The sequence below is a fragment of the Moschus berezovskii genome, chromosome 2 (assembly GCF_049115385.1).
Source record: "Moschus berezovskii isolate FMDL1 chromosome 2, NW_MosBer_1.0, whole genome shotgun sequence".
Lineage (NCBI taxonomy): Eukaryota > Metazoa > Chordata > Mammalia > Artiodactyla > Moschidae > Moschus > Moschus berezovskii.
In genome coordinates, this window is record NC_142461.1 from 101,233,029 (window position 1) to 101,260,498 (window position 27,470).

Below are 27,470 nucleotides of genomic sequence, written 5' to 3' on the forward strand. Positions count from 1 at the left end.
AGAGAATGGCACGTAATTAAGGGTTAGAGTGTGAGGTGTGGGCTCATACTGTAAGTTTAAGGGCTGGAGAGACGATTTGCAAACTCTGATTTAAACAATTAAAAACTAAAAACAGCTGAGGACTTCCTGGTAGTCCAGTGGTAAAGAGTTTGCCTGCCAATGCAGGGGACATGGGTTCGATCCCTGGTCTGGGAAGATTCTGGACAACTAAATGGGGACAACTAAACCCCAACCAACTCCTGAGCCCGGAGTGCCCTAGAACCTGTGCTCCGCAAGAAGAGAAGTCGTGGCAATGAGAAGTCAACCGCAACTAGAGAATAGGCTCTGCTCACCGCAAGTAGAGGAGGCTCACACATAGCAGTGAAGACCCAGTGCAGCCAAACATTAAGACATCATAATAAATTAAAAAATGTTAAAAAAAAAAAAGACAGCTGACAGTTTTAACTAGAGAAAGTGCTAGAGAGATCTGTATCTTTTTCATCATTCTGAAATTGTACAAGAAAAAAGTTTTGCTATTTAAACATAGGTCTTAAAGCCCTGGATACACATTTATTTTGCTTCCTCACATCAGCCTATGGTGGGTGCTGTTCCTATTCTGATGATCAAAGTCTTGAAGGCTGATGGAGGAGAAGTGACTTGATTCCCACGAGGTGATGCTGCTCGTCAGGGGAGCGGCCAGGACGGCAGTCTTTGTCAGCTGGCGCTCCTTCCGGTCTGTTAGTTAGGCAGGAGGTGTAGGGATTGCCCAGGTACAGTTACGTGTCACCGGACAGGCTTACCTCAAACAACTTTGGCATCAAGCAGGCAAGCCCGCTGCAGTCCAGAATAAATGGCGCATGTGTGCTCTGTGTACCTTTCTTCAGAGTGTGTGCCTGGGGGCGGGGGGGTCTCTGTTTTCTTTTGTCTGGAGGCCATTTGACCTGTACATTGGTGTGTGTTCAGGGGTTCTGTCCATAAGTTAGAAGTGGAGACAGGCTGTAGAAGTCAGCTTGCTTGACTGTGCAAGGACGTCAGCTGGGGAAGAACGCAGGCCGTGCAGCCTGACAGGCCTTTCTGAGATTCTTTGTTGCAGGACAACAACTGGATTTTTGTGATGACTCCAGGCTGCTGCTGCTGCTGCTGCGTCACTTCAGTCGTGTCTGGCTCTGTGCGACCCCATAGACGGAAGCCCACCAGGCTCCCCCGTCCCTGGGATTCTCTAGGCAAGAACACTGGAGTGGGTTGCCATTGCCTTCTCCGATTAGGTCTTGTTAAATTCCTCCGTATTTACCCGTACTTACTATTCCCATATCATCATATGATGATAAACAAACTTAGGTTCTTTTCCTAATGTCTATGGGGGCTGATGGTTGCATATGCAAATACATAACAGTGTAAGGGACTCACTGCAGAGATGAATGGGATATAGTGGGAGCACGGGGGAATTTAAGACTGTAAATGCACTCTGTACTGAGTGAAAGGAAGTGAGTGTGGTCTTGGGAAGTGAATCGGAGGTGTCTTTGTGAAATAAAAGGACATTCTGGATAGAGAACCTGTGTATGACAGTGAGGTAGCTGGACTCCAGTAAATAAATGTTAGAATGTTACTCCAAATGGGTAATGTAGGGCTTTAAAAAGTCACTGTAGAAATTGTCAAAGACATGCAAGTAGTGAGGTAATATGTGCCATTGTATACCCATCAACAGTCTGCATAAATAGCAACATTTGCCAGTCTTGTTTGATTAATCATGGTTGTTTTTTAATGTGGTTAGAATATTTTGAAGCAATTTCCAGGCTTTATGTGTTGCTGGTAAAGACTTCAGTGTGCATCTTCAATTGATTAAGATCCACCACCCACCCCAGGCCATTTCACACAATAAAATAAAGATAATTCCCTAATACTCATTCAGTGCAAAGTCCATAAGCAGGTTTCCTCTATTAACTCAGGTTTAATACTTCATTTCAGTTCAGTTCAGTTCAGTTCAGTCGCTCAGTCGTGTCCGACCCTCTGCGACCCCATGAATCACAGCACGCCAGGCCTCCCTGTCTATCACCAACTCCCGGAGTTCACTCAAACTCATATCCACAGAGTCGGTGATGCCATCCAGCCATCTAATTCTTGGTCGTCCCCTTCTCCTCCCGCCCCCAACCCTTCCCAGCATCAGAGTCTTTTCCAGTGAGTCAACTCGTCGCATGAGGTGGCCAAAGTATTGCAGTTTCAGCTTTAGCATCAGTCCTTCCAATGAACACCCAGGATCGATCTCCTTTAGAATGGACTGGTTGGTACTAAGGGAGCTATTTCATTGTCTAAAAGATTTATTGATATTTCCTCAGCACACTGTTTTAAGAATATTGTATAAGTGGGCGTTACTCTAAAGCCGCATATTTATTCTTTTGTTTAGCAGTGTTGTATACCTTGTCTTATTTCTGATTGTTTTAACTCATACTGAACCTAGTGGAGGCCCGTGCCCTGTAACTGTTTATAATACTTGTCAGTGTTGTTCAATCGCTAAGTTGTGTCCGACTCTGTGACCCCATGAACTGCAATGCACCAGGCTTCCCTGTTCTTCATGATCTCCCTGAGTTTGCTCAGACTCATGTTTATTGAGTCGGTGATGTCATCCAACCATCTCATCCTGTTGCTCGCTTCTCCTGTAGCAAGGCCTTTTCCAGGATTTGGCAAGCACTCAAAGCTGGGAGGGCTAGATTATAAATGGCATAAGGTACTCCGACCAGTTCCTTTGGTTTTGCTTCAGTTTTTAGCTCTCTCTGTTTAGTTCATGAGTTGGAAGTGTGGAGTTTGTTCTGTATATTGCTACCCTTGTAGCCATTGAAGGCAGTTTCCTCACATGCCTTCTTGGCTTGGACCAGCCCACTGTCTGCACTCAGATGTCAGTCTTACTGCAGTCCCCATGGGCTCAGCTTCACCTTCAGGGGTCGGCCTAGGTTGCCCTTTACTTTGAGGCTTTCCTCAGTGACTTCAGCCTTCTTTGCTTCCCTGTCCCCTCTCCTTTTCTCCTACCCTGCACTTTAGCCCATAATTACATGCTTATCTACATTGTTTATACTTTGCCTGCAAGTAGGCTGTATGAAGCAGGAGAAGAGATGGGAACTTTGAAGCCAGCATAATCTGAATTCCTGAGCCTGTTTCCTCACTGTTAAAAAACTGTGGTTTAAAAAAAAACACTTAAAAGTTAAATTTTCAGTGCACAATACACTGTTGTTAGCTCTAAGCATAATGTTGTATAGCAGATCGTATAACTGTTTCATCTTAAGTCACTGAGACTTGAACCGCAACACTCCGTGTCCCATCTCCTCTCCCTGTCCCCCAACAATCCTTGCCCCAGCCCCTGGCAACCACCATATTCTACTTTCTGCTTCTAGGACCCTGACTGCTTTCGACACCTCATATGAGTTAGAATCATGCAGTATTTGTTTTCTTGAGATTGGCTTATTTCATCAAGCAAGCTTAATGTCCTCAAGTTTCATCTTTGTGGTAGCATATGGCTGAATAATACTCTGTTGTATGGATATGTCATATTTTCTTTGTTCATCCGCTGATGGACATTTAGGGTGCTTCCCATCTTAGTTATTGTGAATAATGCTATAGTGGACGTGGGAGTGCAGATAGCTCTTCGAGACCCTGATTTCAGTTCTTTTGGATAAAGACTCAGAAGTGGGCTTGCTGGATCACATGCCTCATTTTTTTTTTTTAAAAAGCTTTGTAATACCTTAAAGAACTTGTGTGGCAGGTAATGCCTGGCACACAGAGTGGGTTCTCTCCTGTCTGGAGTCCTTGAGAAACCTTTTTTTTGTTCATGTATATTTTCTGTACTTTTTATAGAACTTTATCATAGTACTTTTAGCTTTATACTAATGCCATACTGTTTCTGACCATGTGCTAATAACTCTGAGAATTATTTTGAGAGAAGTCATTATCCACCCCCCTCCCCAATAAAAGCAAACCAAGAATCCCAATAACAAAAAAACTCAGACTTTTATTCACTGGTCACTCACAGCAGCTATGTCATTGAGGAAGTGTTGACACTGCTTTTGGTTTTTAAATGACTGTGTGTTTTTCCTTCCCAGGACTGAAAAAATTGCAAGGTTGGAATTTTCAGGATTGTTAACAAGATCAAAAAGCAAAGATACAAAGCCAAGAGGGAAAAGTCTTTCTACAAAATAGTGGTAGAAAGCAGAAAATGGTAGAATTCTGTAGAAAATGATAGGTGTTGCAAAAATAAGCTTTGACCAGAAAATGAAGGTTGCTGTTTTTCAAGTTATTTTGAAGTGAAAGAGAGTTTAGCCAGCCAGTTTTTAATGTCTGATTTTTTTTTTTAGACTATGGATAAAAATGTACTTATAAACTTAGCTTTGTTAATGAGATATTAGAAGATGATTTCTAGCAGAGAATAATTATCTATTTATTTTCATATTTTATATTCAGTAGCTGGCTTTCTCCATGGCTCAACTAGTAAAGAACCTGACTGTCAGTGCAGGAGATACAAGAGACCTGGGTTTGATCCCTGGGTCAGGAAACTCCCCTTGAGAAGGAAATGGCACCCCTCCAGTATTCTTGCCTGGGAAATTCCATGGACAGAGCAGCCTGGTGGGCTACAATCCTTGGGGTTGCAAAGAGTTGGACATGACTGGGTGTGCACGCTTGCACGTTCAGTAGCCATGGGTGTTAGCTCTGAAGTGCTTTACAAGAAGTCCTCTGACTTCCGCACCCACAGTGTGGAGGTGTTGAAGGCTCAAGGAAAAGATATATCCCACATTTTCTCTTGCTTTGTTGATGTTTTTGTTCCTGAAGTTTTCATTTCTGACATGTTAAGATTCAGATAGGTTAAGTAGCTGCAGCCCACTGGGTTCAGGTTAGACCTCCAGTACCCTGGAAGATGATCAAGTCCCACGCAGCATCTCAGAGCCCAGGGACCTACAGGTTATACAGCTAGGGGCTCAGGCTGTTATCAGAACTGAACGAGAGGGTGACCCAGGCCTGTGGAATGCAGGAGAGAGAAGCCCAGTTGGTCAGGGTTGGTTAAGCAGCAAGAACAACTTGGCTCAAGCTGTTTGAATCTCTGTTCTAGAAATTCTTGCTGGATGGAGCCAGGGAGGGGAGGGTGGGGCATGGGTCAAGAGGCTTCAGCTGTGGGGAAGGAAGGACGGGCTGTGGAAGCTGGAAGCACAGGCCTGGCCTGGAAGGCTTGCACAGCTCAGAGGTGGTGAGATAAGGTTTCGGTACCCGGTGACTCATGGTAGTCTGCTTGTAAATGGACAGGCCTTGGAGTGTAAGTGGCATATTAAACAATGAACTTGAAACAATACAGAGTTACTTTTGTGAATCTGGAAAAAGAGTTTCTAACTCAGTTTACAGAAAAAAATCCTTGAGCCAAGTGTAAATCATAACCTTATGATTATAGAACTACCAGTTAGATTCATTACTCTCTTTACTAAAGCAAATTGTTACTTGAATGCTGCTACTTATCTAGATATAAATATGAAATTATCCAACAATTAATTTTGAATAGATGTACGATTGAAGCCCCTGGAGGTTAGCTTTCCTTTAGGTCAAGGATAAACTCACCCTAACCTTTGCAGTTTCAGATGGGCACATGCAGTTTGGCCCAGAATTTATGCCAGGACTCTAAATGGCAACCCAGTCCAGTATTCTTGCCTGGAGAATCCCATGGACAGACGGCTTACATGGACAGCTGGCTACAGTCCATAGGGTCGCATAAAGTTGGACATAACTGAAGTGACTTAGCACTCTGTCCCGTACAGATTAGATTGGAAGATAAATTGAGGCTTGTCTCACTGATCACAGGATCCTAAGGTAAACCTGTGTTTTTAAAAATGCTATCAGAAAGCACGAAAATCAATACCTTTAAAGACTATAGAAATCTTTAGGCTACTTTAAAACACTCATTTAAATACCTCCTTCCTTAAGATCAGCTGGCTGCAGGGCTTCTGGATAGGGTTAATAGATATCAGCTGCGAGATGTAGAGATGAGGGGGCATGGTGTTCATACAAAGGTGCAGTCCCTCTGCTCAAGGAAGTTTATGATCCGGTGAGCAGCTTTACTCACAAATAGCATAAGAAAAGATAGATGGAAAGCGATGAGCATATGGCAGGTGGGGGCGTAGCCAGAAGAAAGGCTCCCCATCAGAACGGCAGCACTGAGGGTTGTGTGCTTGCCTTTGAAAGTCTGTCTGTGTGGTCGCTGGTTTGGGACATAGGGACATTGCACTGGAGTACGACACAGTGCCCATTGCTGTTTCTGAGAACACTTGATTCTTAGCCCCGGAGGTCACTCACTGTGGGCATCTTCTCTCCTGAATGTAGTGACTGGAGACACCATCCCCCCAGAAGGAAATAACCTTTGTTTAGTGCCTGGGGTAATTTCTCTGCTGTACTGAAATGCTTTGTTTAGGTGTTCTTGGACTCTTTGGGGGACTGAAAACCTATTTAAACTGTAATGCCTGTAATAATTTGTCAGGACTGTTCGTTGTGCCTTGATCTAGCAGTCACCCTCCACTTTCTTAATTTATGGTGACCGGGGAAAACAAAACATTTCCCCCCTGTTAGTATTTTCTCTAAAAAAGGAGTAAAGCTAGCTCTCAGGGAGTGCCTGGGAAAAGAGGTGTTGCATAAAAATGAGAAATTGGGAAGTTCTCTTCTAAATTGTACATGAATTTAGTTAGTGATTTTGGCAGCTTCAGAGACTAAACAGATCTTCTTGGTTTCTAGCTGTTGGCTGGAGAGTTGAGGTTGCTGGCTTATTTCTTTCACGCCTCCTCACTCTTTCCTCAGTAGCATGTTAATTTTTCTCCCACCCTTGCCTGAAACAATTTGTTATGGAAAGGAGAGATCAAAAGTTTCCTCAGGGAGAAGAGAAGAAGGTGAATGGAGGAAAACCTGGGGCTGAAGCAGGAGCTTGGTCTGTTAGTCAACCACTGCTCTGGAAACCCAAGATATACTGTGGCCTGTGGAAGACTCAGAGGGATGATGTGGACCCTGCCTTCAAGAAGCTTGAGGTGTAGATGAGAGAGGAAGAGAGCTAACAGATCGGAACTCCACAGTTGAAAGTGCTAGAGAAGTTCTGCATCTGATGTGAGTTCAGAGAAGCGTGACACGAGTCAGGAGCTTTGAGCCAGCAGTGCTGGGGTCCAAGAGGTATTTGAGTGAAAGGCCATGTAGTGTACTTTGAGGAGACCAGATACCTTGAGAGACCAAGAGGGAGGGTGAGTTAATGAAAGCCCAGGTAGGAAGTGGCAGAGGTTATGGAGGGATTTAGCAGCACATCTGATAAACCCATTTCCAAGGAGGAGTTGGTGAGAGTTTAGGATGGGTTCACAGGCTGTTGTGTCTGTATGGTTGATTAAAATGCAGACTCGTGGGCTGTACTCCAGGTATTTTGATTGCCTTCTTATGCTGTCTGGGGTGTCTAGAAATGGCCCAGGTGTATCTGGTACAGATGGCTTGCACCATGATTTACTTTGGGCACCACTGGTAAAGGATGGATACAGTAAAACTGATTAACTCCTCCACGAGAGACTCAAATTGCGAAGGAGGTACCCAGATGAACAGCCTTCTTTTTGTCCCTCTGTTACAGGACAGGTAGAGGGCAGGTAGCCCTGTGAACTAAGGAACATGGAAGTGAGGATAGAATCAGCTCTCAGCTGCAGTGTTCTTGCAGTCCTCACCCTTTCTAGGTACCCAGCTTCTCTTTCTTTTCCATACGCTGTCACATCTGAGAACATCATGATGGTAATTGAAATCAGGTTTGGAGTCAGCTCTTATATGAGCCTAGGAAAGCTTTGTTCTTTGGACATTGTAACTCCAGACAGTTAGCCTGTAATGAGTGTGTGCTTTGTTAGATTTAGTGAGCAAGAAAATATGGGTTATCAGTTAAAAAAACCTGTTAGTACTATTACTAGAAGAACCAAGAGAAATCACAATGATAAATACAGTTCTTCACATCTGAAAACCATTGTTATAATAATCACTTCTCATATAGCAAACACTTGATACCACGATGTTCTTTACAGATGAGCTTTGAGTTATTCTTTTTTATCAACTCCATGGCAAGGGCCATCCAGGCCTTACTTAGGGAATGACCTGGTTTTTCCCCACCCCTGTCCTTTCTTCCGGGAGTGGGCACCCCCAGGCCCCACCTTGCACCCACCCTAGTGATCAGCCCCTGCAGTTATTCACTCCAGCTTCCTTAGGCTCTCTACCTGTCAATTTGTGTTTCTCCTCCCACTCCCTTTGTTTTGGGTGTAAATATTTGCTGCTCCCCAACCGCCAAGACAGAAAAAAAACACCCTGAGGATAGGTTAGCGCAGAGGTTCCAAGTCCTGGCTTTGCATTAGAATCAGCTGGTCAGCTTTAAAAAGTAACCACATTTGGGTCCCTAGAGGTTCTGTTCTAAATCTTTTGGGCATCAGAATTTTTAAAGCTCCTCAGGAGATTCTGGTGGGTGGTGAAGGATCTAAATCGCCTCAGTGGACAGTTTAATGGTACTAGTAGTAAACTTGTGTTAAGGAAGATGGAAACTGCAAGCTTTGAAATGGAAGCAAGTAGTTTTATATAATGCCTGTTGCAGCTCAGGTCCCAGATGCATGCTGAGTCTCCAGAGTTTTCCTTCTTCCTATTTTCTTGCCTCTGTTTAAGCCTGCTTTCTATTAAGCATCAGCATTCAAAATGAAGCAAAACAAAAACAAGAGCTTTCTTTCACTGGCTTCAGGATTTCTGTGGTGCTGTTTTCCATTGTGTTGCATGAGCTCTCAGATAGAGTGGGGTGTGACCCAGTGAAGGTTGCGGGCTTCATCTTGCTGGTCACCCTCTCTGGGCCTCACACTCTGAGGAGCAGTGCAGCGGGACCCAGTGTCACCGGAGGACTTGGACTGTTTCACGGGATCCCTGGCCACACACTTTGGACGGCAAACATTCCCTCATCTTTGTTTTGTGGTCTGAGGATGCCCGGTGCTAGGTTTTGGGAAGGATGCTTGAGAGAAAAAAAGCTTATTTCTGTTGGATAAACAACCTTAAAGTCTCTCTGTTCATCTTTGAAACAGAATGAGGGCCAGGAGGAAAACCTTAATAATTCTCTTTGAAAGGCTTTTTAAAGTTTTATTTTTAGGAGCCAATTGGAAATTGGATCCATGAAAATAAAAAGCTAGTGATTTGGCAGTTGAATGTCATCACCCACCTGGTCTCTATAAACTCTTGTATTTTAGGTTGCATAAAAAATTCCTTCAATAAGCGTACTTTGTTTTCTTTTGCAGTTTACGTGAGAATATTATATAACAAAAGGCTTGTTTTTCAAAACTTGCTTGGGCGCAAATTTTGGACTGTGTGTTGAAAATGAATGGAGCCCTTGTAGTGGTCATGCTAAGTTGGTTCAGTCGTGTCTGACTCTTTGTGACCCTGTGGACTGTAACCTGCCAGGCTCCCCTGACCATAGGATTTTCCAGGCAAGAATACTGGAGTGGGTCGCCATTTCCTTCTCCAGGGGATCTTCCTGACCCAGGAACTGAACCCAGTTCTCTTATGTCTCCTGAATCGGCAGATGGTTTCTTTACCATTAGTGCCACCTGGGAAGTTTTAGTGGGGGAATGGTAAAACAAGAAAATACAAAAAGTTCCACTTTTTCCTCGACTAACATAGATTTATTTATTTATTTATTTTATTGGAGGCAAATGATTTTTAAAGGACAATTGAAAACTCGAGGCGTAGTTTCTCTTCCGAGTCTGGTGGATGAGTGATCTAACCGTAGTTATAAGTAACTCCTCAAACACCACTCAGAGTTCCTCTGGTCTCCACCTCCCTTTTTCCTTTCTGTAATTACGGAATGTGGCCCTTAAAACCCATGTAGGACCAAATGCAGAATCTAGACTCTGTGATCGCATTACCACAAATCAGGCTGTAGGGACAGCCCTTCTCGCAGAAGGTTGCCTCCCCTTTGGGACCTCTGTAATTTACAGAGCTCTGTTTGTCATCTTAAACTCAGAGAGGACTGCCTGCCCCCCGCCATCACAGAAGTCGTAAATGGGTTGGTGTAAGTGGAGAAGAGGCCGGAGAGCGAGCACGAGGTGTGTCACTGCCTGTTAGTGGTGGGAGTGCACACATGTCCGTGCTTGCTCTGGGCTGAGGGTCTGTGCGACAGTGGGCAGCTGTGGGCTGTGGTGGATGTTCTTCTATACTTGTCTGGCAGTTGTGGTTGGGACCGTTGAGACGCCTGCCTCTGCTGCTGGGGTGTTTTGTGCGAGGAGATTGGCCGAAGCCCTCACAGCAGGTGTGAGATGGACTCCTTCCCTGGCTGCCAGGCTCTCGGCAAAGAGGCAGGTGGTTCCCTTCCGAACACACCATAGGAGGATGCCTCGGATATTTGAGCTGTGGCTCACCAGGTGCTCTGCTGCAGTGAATGTGTCAGTACCACCAGCGAGGTCAGCAGCCTCGGGAAGCAGAAACTGGGGGGCGCTCAGAAGCCTGGGCAGTTCTGGGGGCTGTTGCTGAATGTGAGGTGAGAGCTGATGTCAGGGGACCACCTGGACCATGTAGGTTTCTCCTCCATGTTCTGCTTGAATGAGATCTCAGCTCTCTCTGAGGTGAAGGTGGGGAGCACGGGGCCTGAAGTTCAGGTGGGTTGTGATGGGGGTGTGGGGTGGGGGGTGGTCGAGGCGTGGCATGTCTTGCAGAGCTCCTCATCAAACAGACTTAACGGTAAAAGAGGCCTCCGCCCCGCCTTTGCATGCACAAACCTATTACACTCCGGGGCCCTGCCAAGGTGGTTTTGTCGGCTCCGGCGTGACTCCACATGATCCATCCTCTTTGGCAATGCAGCCCGGCAGCCTTGCTGCAAGGGGACTAACTTGGGCAAGAGCCTGGTTGTCAGTGTGTTGGAGCTTGGATAGCACTCGTGAAAAAGAACATCTTCCAGGACCAGAGTAGCAGTAAGAAGAGTATTTCCCAGGGAAATGGACTCCGAATCAGTCACAGAGAACCTCTTGTTGGAAATCCTTCAAGGAACAAACATGCCTTGGCATGCGCCTCTCCTTGTGAGGAGAACAGGAGGTGGAGGGGCGACGGTCAAGGCAGAGGGAAGCAAGCGCTAGGACGCAGGTTCCTGCACGGGGCCTTGTGTGCAGAGGCGAGCTGCTGTGGGCGGGGCGGGCAGGCAGGGGGCACTTGAGCTGTGTTTGGAGGGTGACTCATCTCCGGAGTGGGGGCCGTGTCTCCGGATGAGGGAATGGGGAGAGCAAAGGTGTGAGATTGGGCATTGTGTTTGGAAACGGTGAGTCCTGTAGAGAGCAGGGACCTGTGAGGAGTGAGGCAGGAGATACGGGAAGAAAATATTCTGGAGAACTTCGGCACCCTGAGTGCCTTGGCAAGGTTCTGGGCTCACTGTCTGAAACCTCTGACACGCTTGTGTTGGACTGCAAACTCATTAGTATCAGCTGAAGAGATAAACCCAAGCTAGAGAAGGTAGTTTGGATGCTGCCGTACCTTGCTCAAGACAAGGCTTTCAGTGACGCTCCCTGGTCAGCCTGGGCAGAGGTTGTCAGGAGGAAGAATGAGTTTTCTTGATTTGCCAGCCCATCACCCTTGTTCCCCTGTTTAAAGTATCTATATACTGATGGCTTTTCCTGTCCATCATGGCTTTTTCTGAAGTCCTGGTTCTAGCTGGTTTTATAAACTCTGTGCTTCTGGTGTCATAGGACGAGTGTACTGACTGGTTTTTCTTTTTTCAGTTCTCTTCCCATCTTCCTGTAGTCGCCTGATCCAGAGGAACTTTTGGGGTGCCCCGCGAGTAAGACAGCTGCTCTCTGTTGCCAGCAAGTGCAGTCTGGGGTGAGGCAAGGTGAGTGAGATCCAGGGAAAATTTGTACTTCTACAGGCCAAGTTTTCCACAATATGTTATTTTCTGAAAAATTCTGTGGCTTTTGAAGGTAAATTGGTTTTTTTATTCAAAGAAATTTAAGAATTTTTTTTTAAATCCATGACTTAATGACTATGTCAAAGAACTCTTAGTAATAGGGATGTGTTGATAACATTCTTTAAAAATCTTTCTGACCTTTTTTGGTGCCCATTTCAGGGTTTGGGCGGGGGGCACCAACAATATTGTATCAGTAGAACTGATAACAATTTTTAGATTTTTAATGGTGTCAGCCTGCTGCCTGTTTTTGGTATATTTTAAAAATTGAGATGTAGTTGACATGTAGCATTAGTTTCTGGTGTAGAACAGAACGATTCAATAGATGAACATATTGTGATGTTTGTTCTTTATCATTTTTCTCTTCCCCAATTCTTGTGAAAAACTTTTGAAGTTTAATAATTAATGTAAACTTCCCCATAGTTACCAGGAGACAAATAAAGGGCCGTTTACACCTACCTTACCCAGACGTCTTCCCAGGTTGCCTTTTTAGGGCCATGCCAGTTACAATAGCTTGGGTTCCATCTCTCATCTGCTCTACATGCCGTCTTGTTAACCTGTTTGGAGTTATTCCCCTCTTGGGTTTCAGGAAGGCTTCTTGTGGCCTTAAGAACTTTAAGCACGTTGTTAAATATCTCCTGTACTGTGGTTTTCCTGTACTGCCACCTTACATGTAAATCGTGAAACAAAAGTACCTAATGCAAGGTGTTTGGTGAGACTGGAGGTTCCTTAGGGGTAAGATTTTTGTTCTGTGCATCTTTTCATTTGCTGTCTCCAGTGTGTAGCATGTAGTAGGACTCAAATATTCCCTCTTGCCTTTAAGGAGAGAGAACTGACTGAGAACGGAGTCTCCAGTCCCATCCGAGTGGGCACAGCTTGGAGGACTGCTGTTATTCATGCTCGGATGCTCTCAGTTGAGGCTGTGGAACAGAAGTCCCTAGGAGGCCCAGGGCAGAACTGTTGACTCGGGGAATGAAGGCTCTGCCCTGGATCTCTTCTCTGTGGGTGTCTGAAACACTCTTCTCTAGGAGGCGGGGTCAAGGTTAAAGCTGCTTCCAGCCTCTGAGTGTTCTTGAGGTGTCCATGTGAGTGCAGGTACATGCTGCCATCTGTCCAGTGTGGCTTGCTTGCAGGATTTCCTATCCTGCAGTCACCTTTCCTACCATGTCTTGCTTGTCCATGAAGCAGTGGACAGTTGCCATCCCCTCTGCCCCCCTCCCCCCACCTCGCTTTGGCGGATCCTGCCGAAACATAAAAGCTTCTCAACAGGAACATGTCAGGGGAGGACACATTATAATCTCCCTTGAGGTTTAAAAAATTAAGATACTAGGACTCCCCCTAGGCCTACCGAACTGGAATTTGGGCGATAGAGAGAGTGTCCCTGCTGGCCTATATCTACCTACCTACCTACTTATCTAGACTTCCCTGGTGGCTCGGTTATAAAGAATCTACCTGTCAATGCAGGAGATGTGGGTTCGATTCCTGGGTTGGGAACATCCTCTGGAAGAGGAAATGGCAACCCACTCCAGTATTCTTGCCTGAGAATCTCCATGGACAGAGGAGCCTGGGGGGCTGTAGCCCGTGGGGTCGCAAGAGTTGGACACAACTTAGATTTGTTGTTGTTCAGTTGCTATCTATGTGTGTGTGTGCGTGTGTGCCTGCGTTTTAAGCTTCTCAGGAGGTGATGGTGTATAAATTCTTGAAAAATATTTGTATGTGGAGTAGACTTAAAGAAACAAAAACCTCTTTCTAGCCTGAGCAGATGTTTGGGGGAATAATTTTTGAAGTCTGCTAACTAGTTTTACCAGTTTATACTGCCAAGCCAAACAGTCCCTTGAAGTGCTATAATTTGCATCATAGAACCATTTTATAACTTTTATTTAAAATTGCCTAGGACAGTGCTTTCTACAGTTATAAGTATACGAAGAATGAGGAAAATGAAGTTGAGGAACAATCGGCTAAATTTAACAAGCGCTCAGGCTTATTTAGAAATCCAGGTGGGACTCTGCTTAAATGGAATTTTACCAAAGTATGCAGGGATTTGCATATTGAAACCAAAGTCTCTCCCGACTTGTGGCAACACATTTCTCAAGGTAATGTTGAAATAGCAATTTATATGCATTGCCCTTAGAGAGTTATTGGACAGGAAATTTATCTTGTAAGTTAGACCCTTTTTTCCCTCCTCCAGTTTTTGGGTGGTAGAGAATTAGCTAATTTTTCTTTTCTCTCTCCCTGAGGACCAACTTCAAGGAACTAGATAGGAGCTTAATAGCAAAGATCATGTTAAATGGCTTTTGTGGTTTTTAACTGGGTCTCTTTTGCGAATTTCCCTTTCTCTGGGGGGGAAAAACACCTTGTAATCAGTTGTTTGAGGTTTGAATATTTTGGTGGGTTTGGGGAACAGTGAGTTTCTATTTTGGAATCAAAGAATTTCACCATTTAGGCAGAGATCATACAGATGACCTGGCATCTGGTTTCCATCACCTCAGCGTCACAGAAACTGCTCCTAAGGTTACAGATGGCCTCTGAGAGGACTTGTGACATGACTTTTCTCTAGCTCTTGACCTATTGATCACTCCCATTCCTCGTTTGAAACTGTCTCCTTTGAGTTCCTTTGCATTTTTCCTACTTTTCTCCTTTCATTTCTTCCTCGGTTCTTCTGTGTCTGCCAGTAAGTGTGCACATTCCCTGGGCTTGCATCCTTGGTGGCCTCTTTGACTTCTGTATTTCCATGGCTTTAGCCACCACGCACATGCTAATGACCCTCAGGTCTTTCTCCGAGTTCACCCTTGTCTCAAACAATCTTTTGGACATTGCTACTTTGATGACTCATATGTACTTTTGAGATATCCAAACTGAACTCATTTTCCTAATTGTTGCCTGCTTTCCACTCTCCACCTCCCCAAGTCCCCTCACCCCCATGCTTCTGTCTACTTCCACTGTGGCCATTGGCAGTGTTCAAGTCAGATATGTGTGACTCATCCTTCACCCTCCCTCAGTCAGCTCCAAATTGTTATTGGCAATATAGCCCTATCATTTTAATATCCTAAATAGAAAAAAGGAAAGCCCATTCCACTGACATTTAATTGGGCTTTAGAAGTTGTAGTTGGGCCCATATAAGCAGATGGAATAACGTGAGACCGTGACAACCATTTATGTAACATGTATTTCTTGCTAGGCATAGTTCTAGGTACTTGTCATGTTGTTTTTAATTCTTAAAGTTACTTTGTGGTATGTCATCTCTGTTACAAATGAGGATTCTAAGATTTAGAGAGTTTAAGTTTCAGGCCCAGGATCACAGGGAAGGTGAATCATAGCAGAGTTAGGGTTTGGGGATTTTAAACCTGTGGATTGGGCTCCGTGGCTCCAAAACCTTCACCATCATGTCACTCTGACTTGTTCTGTTCCCATGACGCCACAGATTTAGATTTCTGTCTGGTTAGTAGGTTGGCTGTGTTCAGGGCAGGAACTGGATTTTACTCAAAATTGTGTTGCTGTTGTTCAGTTGCTGAGTTGTGATTGACTCTTTGTGACCCCGTGGGCGGCAGCACGCCGGGCTTCCCCACCCTTCACTATCACGTGGAGCTTGCTCAGACTCATGTCCTTTGAGTTGGTGATGCCGTCCAGCCATCTCGTCCTGTCGCCCTCCTCTTCTGCCCTCAGTCTTTCCCAGCATCAGGGACTTTTCCAAATTTGTGTATCACCATATATATATGTGTGTGTATTACTATTTTTTTTACATATAGGTGATAAAGACAAGACTCTTAAATGAAAAGACCATGGTCTGTGTCTTCTGTGGCTTTATCTGGGTTCAACCCCCTGATTTTTTTTTTTTATTAGCTGCATATTGGCTAGGTAACCCGAGCTTAGGATGGTGGGGTCATGCTACTTACCCTCGAAGGGTGTTTGTGGGAAGGTGCTTTAAAATTCAGTGGCACTTCTAAGAAATTCTGTTTGGAAGAATTGAAGAAGTTGTGGAAGTCGATAACTGGCTAGCTCAGATGAGCCTCTCTTTTTTAGCTTATAAATAACAACATGTGAAAATATAAACTCTTTTGGACCTCTGATCATGTTGATTAAATCATTCATGTGCTTAAAGTAGTAAAGGCAGAAAAGACCCAAGTAAAAACCTTGATAATGAGGATAGTATATGTAGATCTGATTTTTGCTGCTATTAATAGTTCTAAATGTAACTGTTTTGGAGGAGATGAAGATATCATCTATGAAACCTACATATTTAAGACTCGACAGGTGAATTAAAGCAGAGTTCTAATGAGGTTTATTGTTCTGTTTAATCTTGCCAGGACGGACTTGGACGCGGTCCTGGCACAGACAGTTCTGTATTTTGTTTCCCTATAGGTCTCTCCTTTTGCCCTGTTCTAAGAAGGAAATGTTCTTTGTTTTCCATCATAGTTCTCCTTTCTGGTAACAAGTTTCTCTAAGGGGAGGGTCTGCTTTAGTGAAAGTTGAATGGTTTCTAAATTCCACAGGAACAGTTAGTTTTATATATCCTATCTTTTGGCCCCATGCTGTGCAACAGCGGCTGGTTTTATGCATCATTTGATCTTGGGATCCAGGGCTCAGGGTACCAAAAGTGAGGGTCTAGTGTTCTTTCCTCCAAGGAATGCTATGTTGAGAAGGAAAGTGTGGGATGAATTGAGAGAGTAGCACTGAAATATATACATTAATATATGTAAAATAGATATAAGCGGAAATTGATTGTATGATGAAGGGAGCTCAAATCCAGTGCTCTGTGACACCCTAGAGGGGTGGGATGGACCTTGAGGTGGGAGGGAGGCTCACGAGGGAGGGGACATATGTAAACCTGTGACTGATTCATGTTGATATATGGCAGAAACCAACACAATATTGTAAAGCAATTATCCTCCAATTAATAATAAAAATTTTTTAAAAAGAGGGAAGGTGTGGCTTGGGGCAGGCTCTGAAGTTTCTCTGACCCTTAATTTCTTTATCTGTCAGAGAGCACAATTACAGTTCTGACCTCCTGCTCATTGTGAGGACTAAACCAGATTCTTCACAGTGAAAGATGTAACCGTACTTACTATGGGGTACATTTGTGTTCCCACCTCGGCTGTTATTTTTATGGTGGTTTGTTGGATTTGTGGAGTAGAGGCCTTTTGTTGGTTACAGATTTACAGTATTGATAACAAGAGATAATTATAAAAAAAAAGTCATAACCTAAGTCTGAATTGAAGATGAATGGCTTTGTGGTTTTCAGTGAATTATCAGTACACTGAAATATGGGCTTTATTAGGTTTCTGAGGAGGCAGAAGGGAGTCAGTTTGGGAAGCTGGATTACATAAAGACAAGGGACAGATATTTATTATTTTATATCCAGCTCTGTTGCAGACTCATATTTTGCTGTGGCAGAAAGATGTTTTAGTAAGACCATGACAACTTATAACATCTGTGCAACATCTTCGTTTTATCTAAAACAGTTTTGGATCCACTGTCTTTAATTCAGAGGAAAGTGTTTCTGTTTTCCACTGGGTTCTAATGAGGCTGTTTTTCCTTAAAGAAGGCTTTGGGACCACTCACTTATATTTAGAAAATAATTTGATAGCTGTGTTCATGTACTGTGTCTTAGGAACCTTTTCAGTTTGGAAACTAGTTTCTGCAACTCATTTCCCTGTGGCGCCCCCGCTCCCCCGCCCTCTTGAAAGGAGTGTGATCTCTGTGTATATGTATGTGTGGTTTCCATGCCACTTCACAATACTGATTTTGTTCCTTAAGTCTGAGATATGTTTCATACTGTCTGTGTTGAGAGGTGGTGACAGAATCTATGATCAAAGGCTTCCCTGCAGAGTTAAGGGCTTTAATTGAGCCTTTCACTGTGTTTTAGAGAAAAAAAATCTGATGTTCATATATGGCATGTCACATAACTTCAAGTGTGCTTGAACTTTGCAGGTTTGATTAAAGTTTTATCTGACTCCTAAAAATAATGTTTGTAATCTCCACACATAGGAATTATCCTGTAATTCAGAACTTAGTTAACATATCTTTTGCTGTTGGGTTGGGTTTGAATGCCTCCGGTTTAGCTCAGAGCTCCCATCCCAGATCTTCTGGAATCTATACAGGGCTTGCATCTCTCTGGGAAGTTTGGCTGCTGCCACAGCTGAGACAGTGAGCCAGATTTAGGTAATTTTATTAGTCTAGAAAAAGTATTACACTTTTGCAGCTGTTGTTTGTAGGTCCTAACCATGAAAACAAAAACCGTCTCAGTTACCCAGGAACCATGAGAAGCTGGCAGTGGCCCAATGTGAGTCCGTGTATTTTGGACTCTGAATGATATTTATCTTAGGGCATCCCCCATGAAGGCATGCATCTGGTGAGTAGCCTGGTTGTATGAAGCAGTGGGGGCAGAAGAGGCCAAGCCTTGGGTACCATTCTCATGTGGAAGCCTGGTCCAATTCATGGGAAGGCTATACTTATTAGACCTTAAATACTTTTTAAAAGGATAAGAGAATTCAAGAAAATAAAACCAATATAAAGCATATGTCCCTAATATTCACCCTGACTTTCGTGCTTTTGTATATTGTCTCACACTAAATTTCCACAGGTATCTCTCTTGTGATGCCAGGCTAGCTGTTGTTAGTAATTTGGTGGTGATGGACTTTCTTGTTAAATAGAACTTTTATGGACTATTGTGAAAATTAACCATGGAACTTGGCATATAATTGTTAGGGGTGATGTCTATGTGGAGTTCCCAATCCTGCTAATGTGTGCCAATCAGTAAATTACCGTTTAATTTCCTGTATTTCAGTGGTTCCAGGAGTGGGATAAAAGTGAGCTACTGTTTCTCTAGAAACTCCTGGGCTATTTGCAGAGCTTTTGGCAAGTCAGAGTAATTGTTCTGTTGGGTCTGACTCTGATTCTCTGGGTAAGGGTCCCAAACTCTTAGGGTCATTGGATGCACTGCAGAGGGTCTCTGAACTTTGATGGGTGGAGAAAAATACAAATTTTAATTTTCGCTGTACTGTACCCAAAATGTAGTTTTTCCTTTAATAATGAAAGGGAGAATAAACTATGGAATAACAGTAGCACCTGTGGCTTTGGCACATAGAAATTTTAGAGTTTTCTATCACGTTGAGGGAGGTAGTTTAAGCTATCAATTATGTCTATCACCACTCAGGAAACTACGGGAGCTCTTAGACCTGCTGCTGTGTCATGTTATTTATGCATTAAGAAGCACACATTACTATTATCACAGATTTGCTTTTTAAATATTTTGATGTCTGCTTCAGTATAATTGATTTTCTCTGTAATTGCATTTTCTGTGTCGAAATCACTCAGAAACATTATGATTAGAGGGTCTAGATTGCTGAGGCAGCCCATGGCAATTAAAAGGTCACATACTCCTGACTTGGATGGCACCATTGTGTCTTTCCTATTTTCCTTTGAGCCCGGATTTGTTAACATTTTTTTTTTTTAAATGGTCTCTACATGTTTGGCTTTTTTTTCCTAGCATGAGCTGTCTTTGCATTTTATCATCTGGAACTCTGGTATTCCCCCATTTGGGGGCGGTGGAGTGGATTAAAAAATAAAGCCAATGCCCATTCTCATGTGGGGCTGCCCTGGTGGCCCAGCAGTAAAGAATCCAGCTGCAAGAAATGCAGGTTTAATCCCTGGGTTGGGAGGATCCGTGGAGGAGCGCATGGCAACTCCAGTATTCTTGCGTAGAGAATCCCATGGACAGAGGATCCTGATGGGCTGTAGTCCATAGGGTCATAAAGAGGCAGTCACGAGTGAAGCGGCTGAGCACACTTTCCCATGTGCCCTTTCTCATAGGCCCTGTGGCAGTAGCAGTTTGAGACTGTATACTGCAACCAGTGTTCACTGGAAGGACTGATGCTGAAGCTGAAACTCCAGTTCTTTGGCCACTTGATGCGAAGAACCGACTTACTGGGAAAAACCTTGATGCTGGGAAAGATTGAAGGCGGGAGGAGAAGGGGATGACAGAGGATGAGATGGTTGGATGGCATCACTGTTGTGATGGACATGAGTTTGAGTAAACTCCAGGAATTGGTGATGGACAGGGAAGCCTGGCGTGCTGCAGTCCATGGTGTCGCAAAAAGTCGGACACAACTGAGCGACTGAACTGAGTTGCAACCAAATTTTTATGGCCCAGAATGGTTTTTCTTACCAATTTCAGATAAGAGCCCCATGATCCACATATTGATATACTTGCCTTAGCTGTGGGAAGAGAGGATGCTCATATGATGCACAAGTGTGACGCCTGTGAATTTGATTTGGCTCTCCACTGCATTATCACTGGCATCACCTAATTTATTTTAGAACTTTGATGTCCAAGGTTATGACCATGTTACAATAACTGGACTGTGTAAAACTGTCCAGAGGAGAACCTGGGCACTAGGCCATTCCTTGCCCCAGCTGATCACCTTTTAACAAGCTTCATTCAATTCATTCTAGTGAAAAAGGGGAGATGTTTTTTGAGTTCCTCTTGAATAGCATACCTTATTTCTGGGTAAGTGTTTGGAATGGGGGATGCGTTGCCTATGTGACATGGAGGTCTCTGCCCCAAAGTATCTTATTCCTCAACAATATGGCCCATCTCCCCGTATTTTCCACCTGTGAGCTCATGACTTGAGTGCGCTCATTTTTTTGCACGTGTCTTGTGTGATGCCTCCAGATCATACATGTCGACAACACGGTAGTTTGAAATAACTCAGAACTTGAGGGAGTGCACAGTAGGTGTCTTTTTCAAGATAAGAGATAGAGATAGATTTTCTTTTCCAAGAAAGATCTGAGGCATGGGATGCTAGAGTGGGGGTGCCAGGTGTGTGTGTGTCCAAAGATGATTTGTCCCCCGTTTGATAGTTTTGTCTGTTTCACCGCCTCACCAGACCCTGGGAGCTACTCTCTTGCTTTTATCCAAAAAGGAGGCATGGGATAGGACCACATGGTCAGGCTCTGGAGCCCAACTGCCTGGATGGGCCCTTGTGAGCTTCATGACTCTGGGCAAGTTCCGGCTTCTCTGTGCCCCAGTAGAATGGAGATACTGATAGCACCTTCTGTAGAGGGCTGTTGTGAGGATTAAATGACTATATATATAAAGTGCTTAGAGCAGGGCCTGGAATATAATTAGTCCTAAATGCGTGTTGCTGGCTGTACATCAGAATTACCTGGGGGAGTCTGAAAAAAAAACACAAAACCACTACATGGGTATTGAGAACGCCCAACTTAATGAAATTAGGTCTTGGGGAAGTTATAACCTTGTTCAGAGCATCATAGCAAGTACTGACAGGAGTGGAGGAGGGATTTTGACGTCTTTTATTCTGAAGCTTTAAGTGAAAGATCCGTCTGTCAGCGCCATAAACAAGAGATCTTGGTGTAATGAATAGCCGCCTTTCACAGGGCATCTTTGAAGTTGTCTGACCTTATTCACTTTGAGGCCAGACACAGTGCAATTTAAAAAATTTAATTTCTTTAGATTTATAATACCAGGCTTCATTCAGCTGGCACTGATTGATTAAGTGCCTTTTAACACTTTTTGGAAAAAAATGGACTTTCTGACATGTCTTTAGGATCTCTTCTCTTTTCATACTAAAGACTTATCATCAGCCCATGCCATAGACTCCTTAGAGGAGTTCCTTTTTCATCTGTGGTGATGGTTTATCAGCTGCTGTGATTACAGTGGCCCTATGAACAAGACATAAAGCTTCCCCTTTGCAATGATAGCACCTAGAGGTGGAAGAGACTTGATATTACCCTGTCAAACGGGAAGGGAAGCGGTGTTCCTGTTAGACGGATGAGCCTGTGAAAGGCAAAATAACTTGCCCAAGGTCATTTAGTTAATAACGTGATGCCTCCTACCTTTACTCAGGGAGCTGTCATTGTCACACATCAGGAAGGTGGCCCATGTGAGTTGCGGTCCGTAACTCTGTTGTGCGATATAAGTAGAAAACTTCACAGGAAGGAGAAGGGAAAAGCAAAGATGATGTAATCAGAGGGCGGCTGTTACGGAGCTAATCGCCTTTATGAGGATGGGGACTGGGGTCTCCAGTTGCTGTAAACCTTCCACAGGACAGCGTCCTGTGGTCTGGTCACACCCTTCGTGGATCTGTGTGAGAAAGGGTGGGATCGCATGCAGAGACTGAGCTTCATAGCCACACCCCAGGCGGTGCTGCACGGGCTTTGGCCTCATGGCCACTGTGGCCTGGCATTGGCTTTTTCCCCAGCTCTCCTCAGCTGGATCCATAACAACTGTACTTTGTCACCCTCATGCAAAAGCCACTTTGAGACTTGTCTTCTGTATTTTCCTGGTCACCTTCCTAGCTCCCCTCTCCCTGGTTCATTGAGGTCTTGGGAGGTAGCAATTCAGAGCCTGAGCTTTCAAGTCAGAGCTGGGTTCAAGTCCCAGCTTCACCTTTATGAAATGTGTAACCTTGGGCAAGTTGTTCATCTCTCTAAGCCTTTGTGTTCTTATTTATAAAAAGGAATCAGTGAGACTGTCCCATAGATGATTTTTTAAAGATTTTAAAAATGAGGTTGCTGAAGAATATAAAACTCTTCCACTTAACTGATATACAGTAAAGAAAGGAAAGTGAAAGTCACTCAGTCATGTCTGACTCTTTGCAACCCCATGGGCTGTAGCCTTCCAGGCTCCTCTGTCCGTTGAATTCTCCATGCCAGAATACTGGAGTCGGTAGGCATTCCCTTCCTCAGGGGATCTTCCCAACTCAGAAATCGAACCGGGGTCTCCTACATTGCTGGCAGATTCTTTATCAGCTAAGCTACCAGGGAAACCTGATATATAGTAAAGACTTTGGTAAATACTGGCTGTTATGGTGGTGGTTGATATCCTTAGCTTTTCCTCTCTTACTGCAGGGAGCATCTGAATGACCGTTTCCCAGGCCAAGAATCAAGTTCCTTGACTTCTTTGCTTCCGATCCTCACTTGAGGACGTTCCACTTCAGTGAACTGTGCTGTTGGCAGTCATGTGGGCTTTAACAGTGTCTGGAATTGTTCCATATCCAAGAATTTAAAATGAAGAGGATCAGACAGCCTCTGTTTAGCTTCTTCATTCACTTAGTCCGTCTGTATTTGCTCTTTGATCTCTCTGAAACACCATCCCTGTTCTCTCTGGCTGTCCTCTTTCTCAGGGCTCCACTTGCTTCCTGTCCAGCCTCACTCCCGTGGCACGCCACTCCGGGTGCTCTTGTATGAGCTCCCCGACCACTCTTGTTGCACATGCGCTGCCGACATCCGATGGCCAATCACGCTGCCTGTCCTCGGAGCTGAGCATCAGAGGATGGAATTGCACACTTTCATGTGTCTTGCTCTTGGTTGGGCAATCAGAACTGTTGAGCTGTCCTTTTAATTTGTGCTTGCCTTCGTCTTCTCTACAGGGGCTATTCTGAACCATCTCTGCTCCTCTCATACTTCTGTTTCATTTTATAGAGAAGAGGGAGGCCTGGACTTGTTGGCTTCCTGCCCATGTTTGTTGATGATGTTGTCTTCCTCCTCCAGCGTATTATACTTTGTGCCCCTTTGATTGGTACAGAGTGGAGACTCAGGAATGTGTGCAGAATGAAACACCTAGCCCAGTGCTTATTCTGTAATTGGAAAATCGGGTTGTAACCCTGTCTTAGGAGAGTCAGGACAAGTTCCTCTGATGCTCAGGGCCTTGCATTTTAAACAAGGAGGTTACACTGACTTAAATTTATTAGGCTGGCAATGTGTTTTGGGGTACAATTTTTCCCTTTGAGAATTAGAGATGGATTAAGATTGTGTTCTTTTCTGATACCCATTGATATTGAAGTGAGAAAACTGTGCTGGTGAAGCTGGGAAGGGTCTGACCATTCAGAGACCCACAGCCTAGTGGAGGAGGCAGGTGGGTAAGCAGTTAAAATAAGACCAAGAAGGCTTCTAAGAGGAAGCTTTTGAAATAGGGTTTTGAAGTGGGCTTGTGAAACGCCTTTTCTTTCTCTAATAAATTAAATATCTATGGCCATCTGGATGGTGGTGGTGATGGCAATAACGTCAGAGTTATTTTGTTCACTAGTGGGTAGTGTCGTTCTGTTGGGTTGGGAGGCAGCTGCCTGATTGGGGAACGCCTGGGTGAAGCTTCTAGATGAGCAGGGGCTTTCTGCAAGGCTGGTGCTCCATCCTGCATGAGAACCATTGGCCTGGGAGGCATAATGATAATTGCCAGGAACTCTGTACTTGGTTCAGAGAAGACAATGGCAACCCACTCTGGTCTTCTTGCCTGGAAAATCCCATGGATTGAGGAGCCTGGTAGGCTGCAGTCCATAGGGTTGTGAAAGAGTCAGATACGACTGAGCGACTTCACTTTCACTTTTCACTTTCATACATTGGAGGAGGAAATGGCAACCCATTCCAGAGTTCTTGCCTGGAGAATCCCAGGGACGGCAGAGTCTGGTGGGCTGCGTCTATGGGGTTGCACAGAGTCGGACACAACTGAAGCAACTTAACAGCAGCAGCAGCAGCGGTGGCAACTGCACTTGGTTATTTCCCTATCTGAGCCTTTCCTGGTTTGAGGCAGAATGTATTGATTTCAGGTTTTGGCTTCTCTTATTCCTTCTGTATGTATATTTAAAATCCCAAAATAAAACCTACCTGCACCTGGTACTTCTGAAAGCCTGATAACATAGCAGATCCTGCCATGGGAATGTGCTGTTCATCGTATATAAGTCAAATAACTTTGTCCATAAACTTAGAAATTAGTACTTGGTAACAGAAGAATTCTTACATTATTAGCCCAAATCTGTTGTGGGAGAGAATTGCTGTTGATTTTGATTTCCCCTCCATAACAACCCAGCTATTGTTTCATTTAACTAAAATGGACTGGAATGGGTGAATTTAACTCAGATGACCATTATATCTACTACTGTGGGCAGGAATCCCTTAAAAGAAATGGAGTAGCCATCATGGTCAACAAAAGAGTCCAGAATGCAGTACTTGGATGCAATCTTAAAAATGACAGAATGATTTCTGTTCGTTTCCAAGGCAAACCATTCAGTATTACAGTAATCCATGAGTATGCTCCAACCAGTAATGCTGAAGAAGCCGAAGTTGAACGGTTCTATGAAAACCTACAAGATCTTTTAGAACTAACACCCAAAAAAGATGTCCTTTTCATTATAGGAGACTGGAATGCAAAAGTAAGAAGTCAAGAAACACCTGGAGTAACAGGCAAATTTGGCCTTAGAGCATGGAATGAAGCACGGCAAAGGCTAATAGAGTTTTGCCAAGAGAACGCACTGGTCATAGCAAACACCCTCTTCCAGCAACACAAGAGAAGACTCTACACATGGACATCACCAGATGGTCAACACCGAAATCAGATTGATTATATTCTTTGCAGCCAAAGATGGAGAAGCTCTATACAGTTAGCAAAAATAAGACCAGGAGCTGACTGTGTCTCAGATCATGAACTCCTTATTGCCAAATTCAGACTTAAATTGAAGAAAGTAGGGAAAACCACTAGACCTTTCAGATATGACCTCAATCAAATCCCTTATGATTATACAGTGGAAGTAAGAAATAGATTTAAGGGACTAGATCTGATAGATAGAGTGCCTGATGAACTATGGATGGAGGTTCGTGACATTGTACAGGAGACAGGGACCAAGACCATCCCCATGGAAAAGAAATGCAAAAAAGCAAAATGGCTGTCTGAGGAGGCCTTACAAATAGCTGTGAAAAGAAGAGAAGCGAAACGCAAAGGAGAAAAGGAAAGATATAAGCATCTGAATGCAGAGTTCCAAAGAATAGCAAGGAGAGATAAGAAAGCCTTCCTCAGCGATCAATGCGAAGAAATAGAGGAAAACAATAGAAAAGGAAAAACAAGAGATCTCTTCAAGAAAATTAGAGATTCCAAGGGAACATTTCATGCCAAGATGAGCTCGATAAAGTACAGAAATGGTATGGACCTATCAGAAGCAGAAGATATTAAGAAGAGGTGGCAAGAATACACAGAAGAACTGTACAAAAAAGATCTTCACGACCAAGATAATCACGATGGTGTGATCACTCACCTGGAGCCAGACATCCTGGAATGTGAAGTCAAGTGGGTCTTAGCATCACTACGAACAAAGCTAGTGGAGGTGATGGGATTCCAGTTGAGCTATTTCAAGTCCTGAAAGATGATGGTGTGAAAGTGCTGCACTCAATATGCCAGCAAATTTGGAAAACTCAGCAGTGGCCACAGGACTGGAAAAGGTCAGTCTTCATTCCAATCCCAAAGAAAGGCAATGCCAAAGAATGCTCAAACTACCGCACAATTGCACTTATCTCACACGCTAGTAAAGTCATGCTGAAAATTCTCCAAGCCAGTCTTCAGCAATATGTGAACCGTGAACTTCCAGATGTTCAAGCAGGTTTTAGAAAAGGCAGAGGCACCAGAGATCAAATTGCCAACATCCGCTGGATCATGGAAAAAGCAAGAGAGTTCTAGAAAAACATCTGTTTCTGCTTCATTGACTATGCCAAAGCCTTTGACTGTGTGGATCATGACAAACTGTGTAAAATTCTGAAAGAGATGGGAATACCAGACCACCTGACCTGCCTCTTGAGAAACCTGTATGCAGGTCAGGAAGCAACAGTTAGAATGGGACATGGAACAACAGACTGGTTCCAAATAGGAAAAGGAGTACGTCAAGTTTGTATATTGTCACCCTGCTTATTTAACTTGTATGCAGAGTACATCATGAGGAACGCTGGGCTGGAAGAAGCACAAGGTGGAATCAAGATTGCTGGGAGAAATATCAATAACCTCGGATATGCAGATGACACCACCCTTATGGCAGAAAGTGAAGAGGAACTCAAAAGCCTCTTAATGAAAGTGAAAGAGGAGAGTGAGAAGGTTGGCTTGAAGCTCAACATTCAGAAAACAAAGATCATGGCATCTGGTCCCATCACTTCATGGGAAATAGATGGGGAAACAGTGGAAACAGTGTTAGACTTTATTTTTTTGGGCTCCAAAATCACTGCAGATGCTGATTGCAGCCATGAAATTAAAAGACGCTTGCTCCTTGGAAGGAAAGTTATGACCAACCTAGATAACATATTAAAAAGCAGAGACATTACTTTGCCAACAAAGGTCTGTCTAGTCAAGGCTATGGTTTTTCCCATGGTCATGTATGGATGTGAAAGTTGGACTGTGAAGAAAGCTGATCGCCAAAGAATTGATGCTTTTGAACTGTGGTGCTGGAGAAGACTCTTGAGAGTCCCTTGGACAGCAAGGAGATCCAACCAGTCCATTCTAAAGGAGATCAATCCTGGGTGTTCATTGGAAGGACTGATGCTGAAGCTGAAACTGCAATACTTTGGCCACCTCATGCGACGAGTTGACTCACTTGAAAAGACTCTGATTCTGGCAGGGATTGGGGGCGGGAGGAAACGGGGACGACAGAGAATAAGATGGCTGGATGGCATCACCGACTTGATGGACATGAGTTTGAGTGAACTCCGGGAGTTGGTGATAGACAGGGAGGCCTGGTGTGCTGTGATTCATGGGGTCGCACAGAGTCGGACACGACTGAGTGAC

General features: G+C 44.1%; 1 protein-coding gene across 8 annotated transcripts in view; it reads left to right on the forward strand.

The window, feature by feature from the left end:
* TANC1 (tetratricopeptide repeat, ankyrin repeat and coiled-coil containing 1) overlaps positions 1 to 27,470 on the forward strand; it is a 252,126-nt gene that overhangs the window by 48,478 nt on the left and 176,178 nt on the right. For 7 of the 8 annotated variants that reach the window (XM_055397087.2, XM_055397086.2, XM_055397092.2 and 4 more), the window contains exon 2: positions 11,736 to 11,845. The exons of the other annotated variant lie outside the window; for it this stretch is intronic. The gene's annotated coding sequence lies outside the window, so the exon portion shown is untranslated. The remainder of the gene's footprint in view (positions 1 to 11,735; positions 11,846 to 27,470) is intronic. 8 annotated transcript variants of the gene reach the window in all.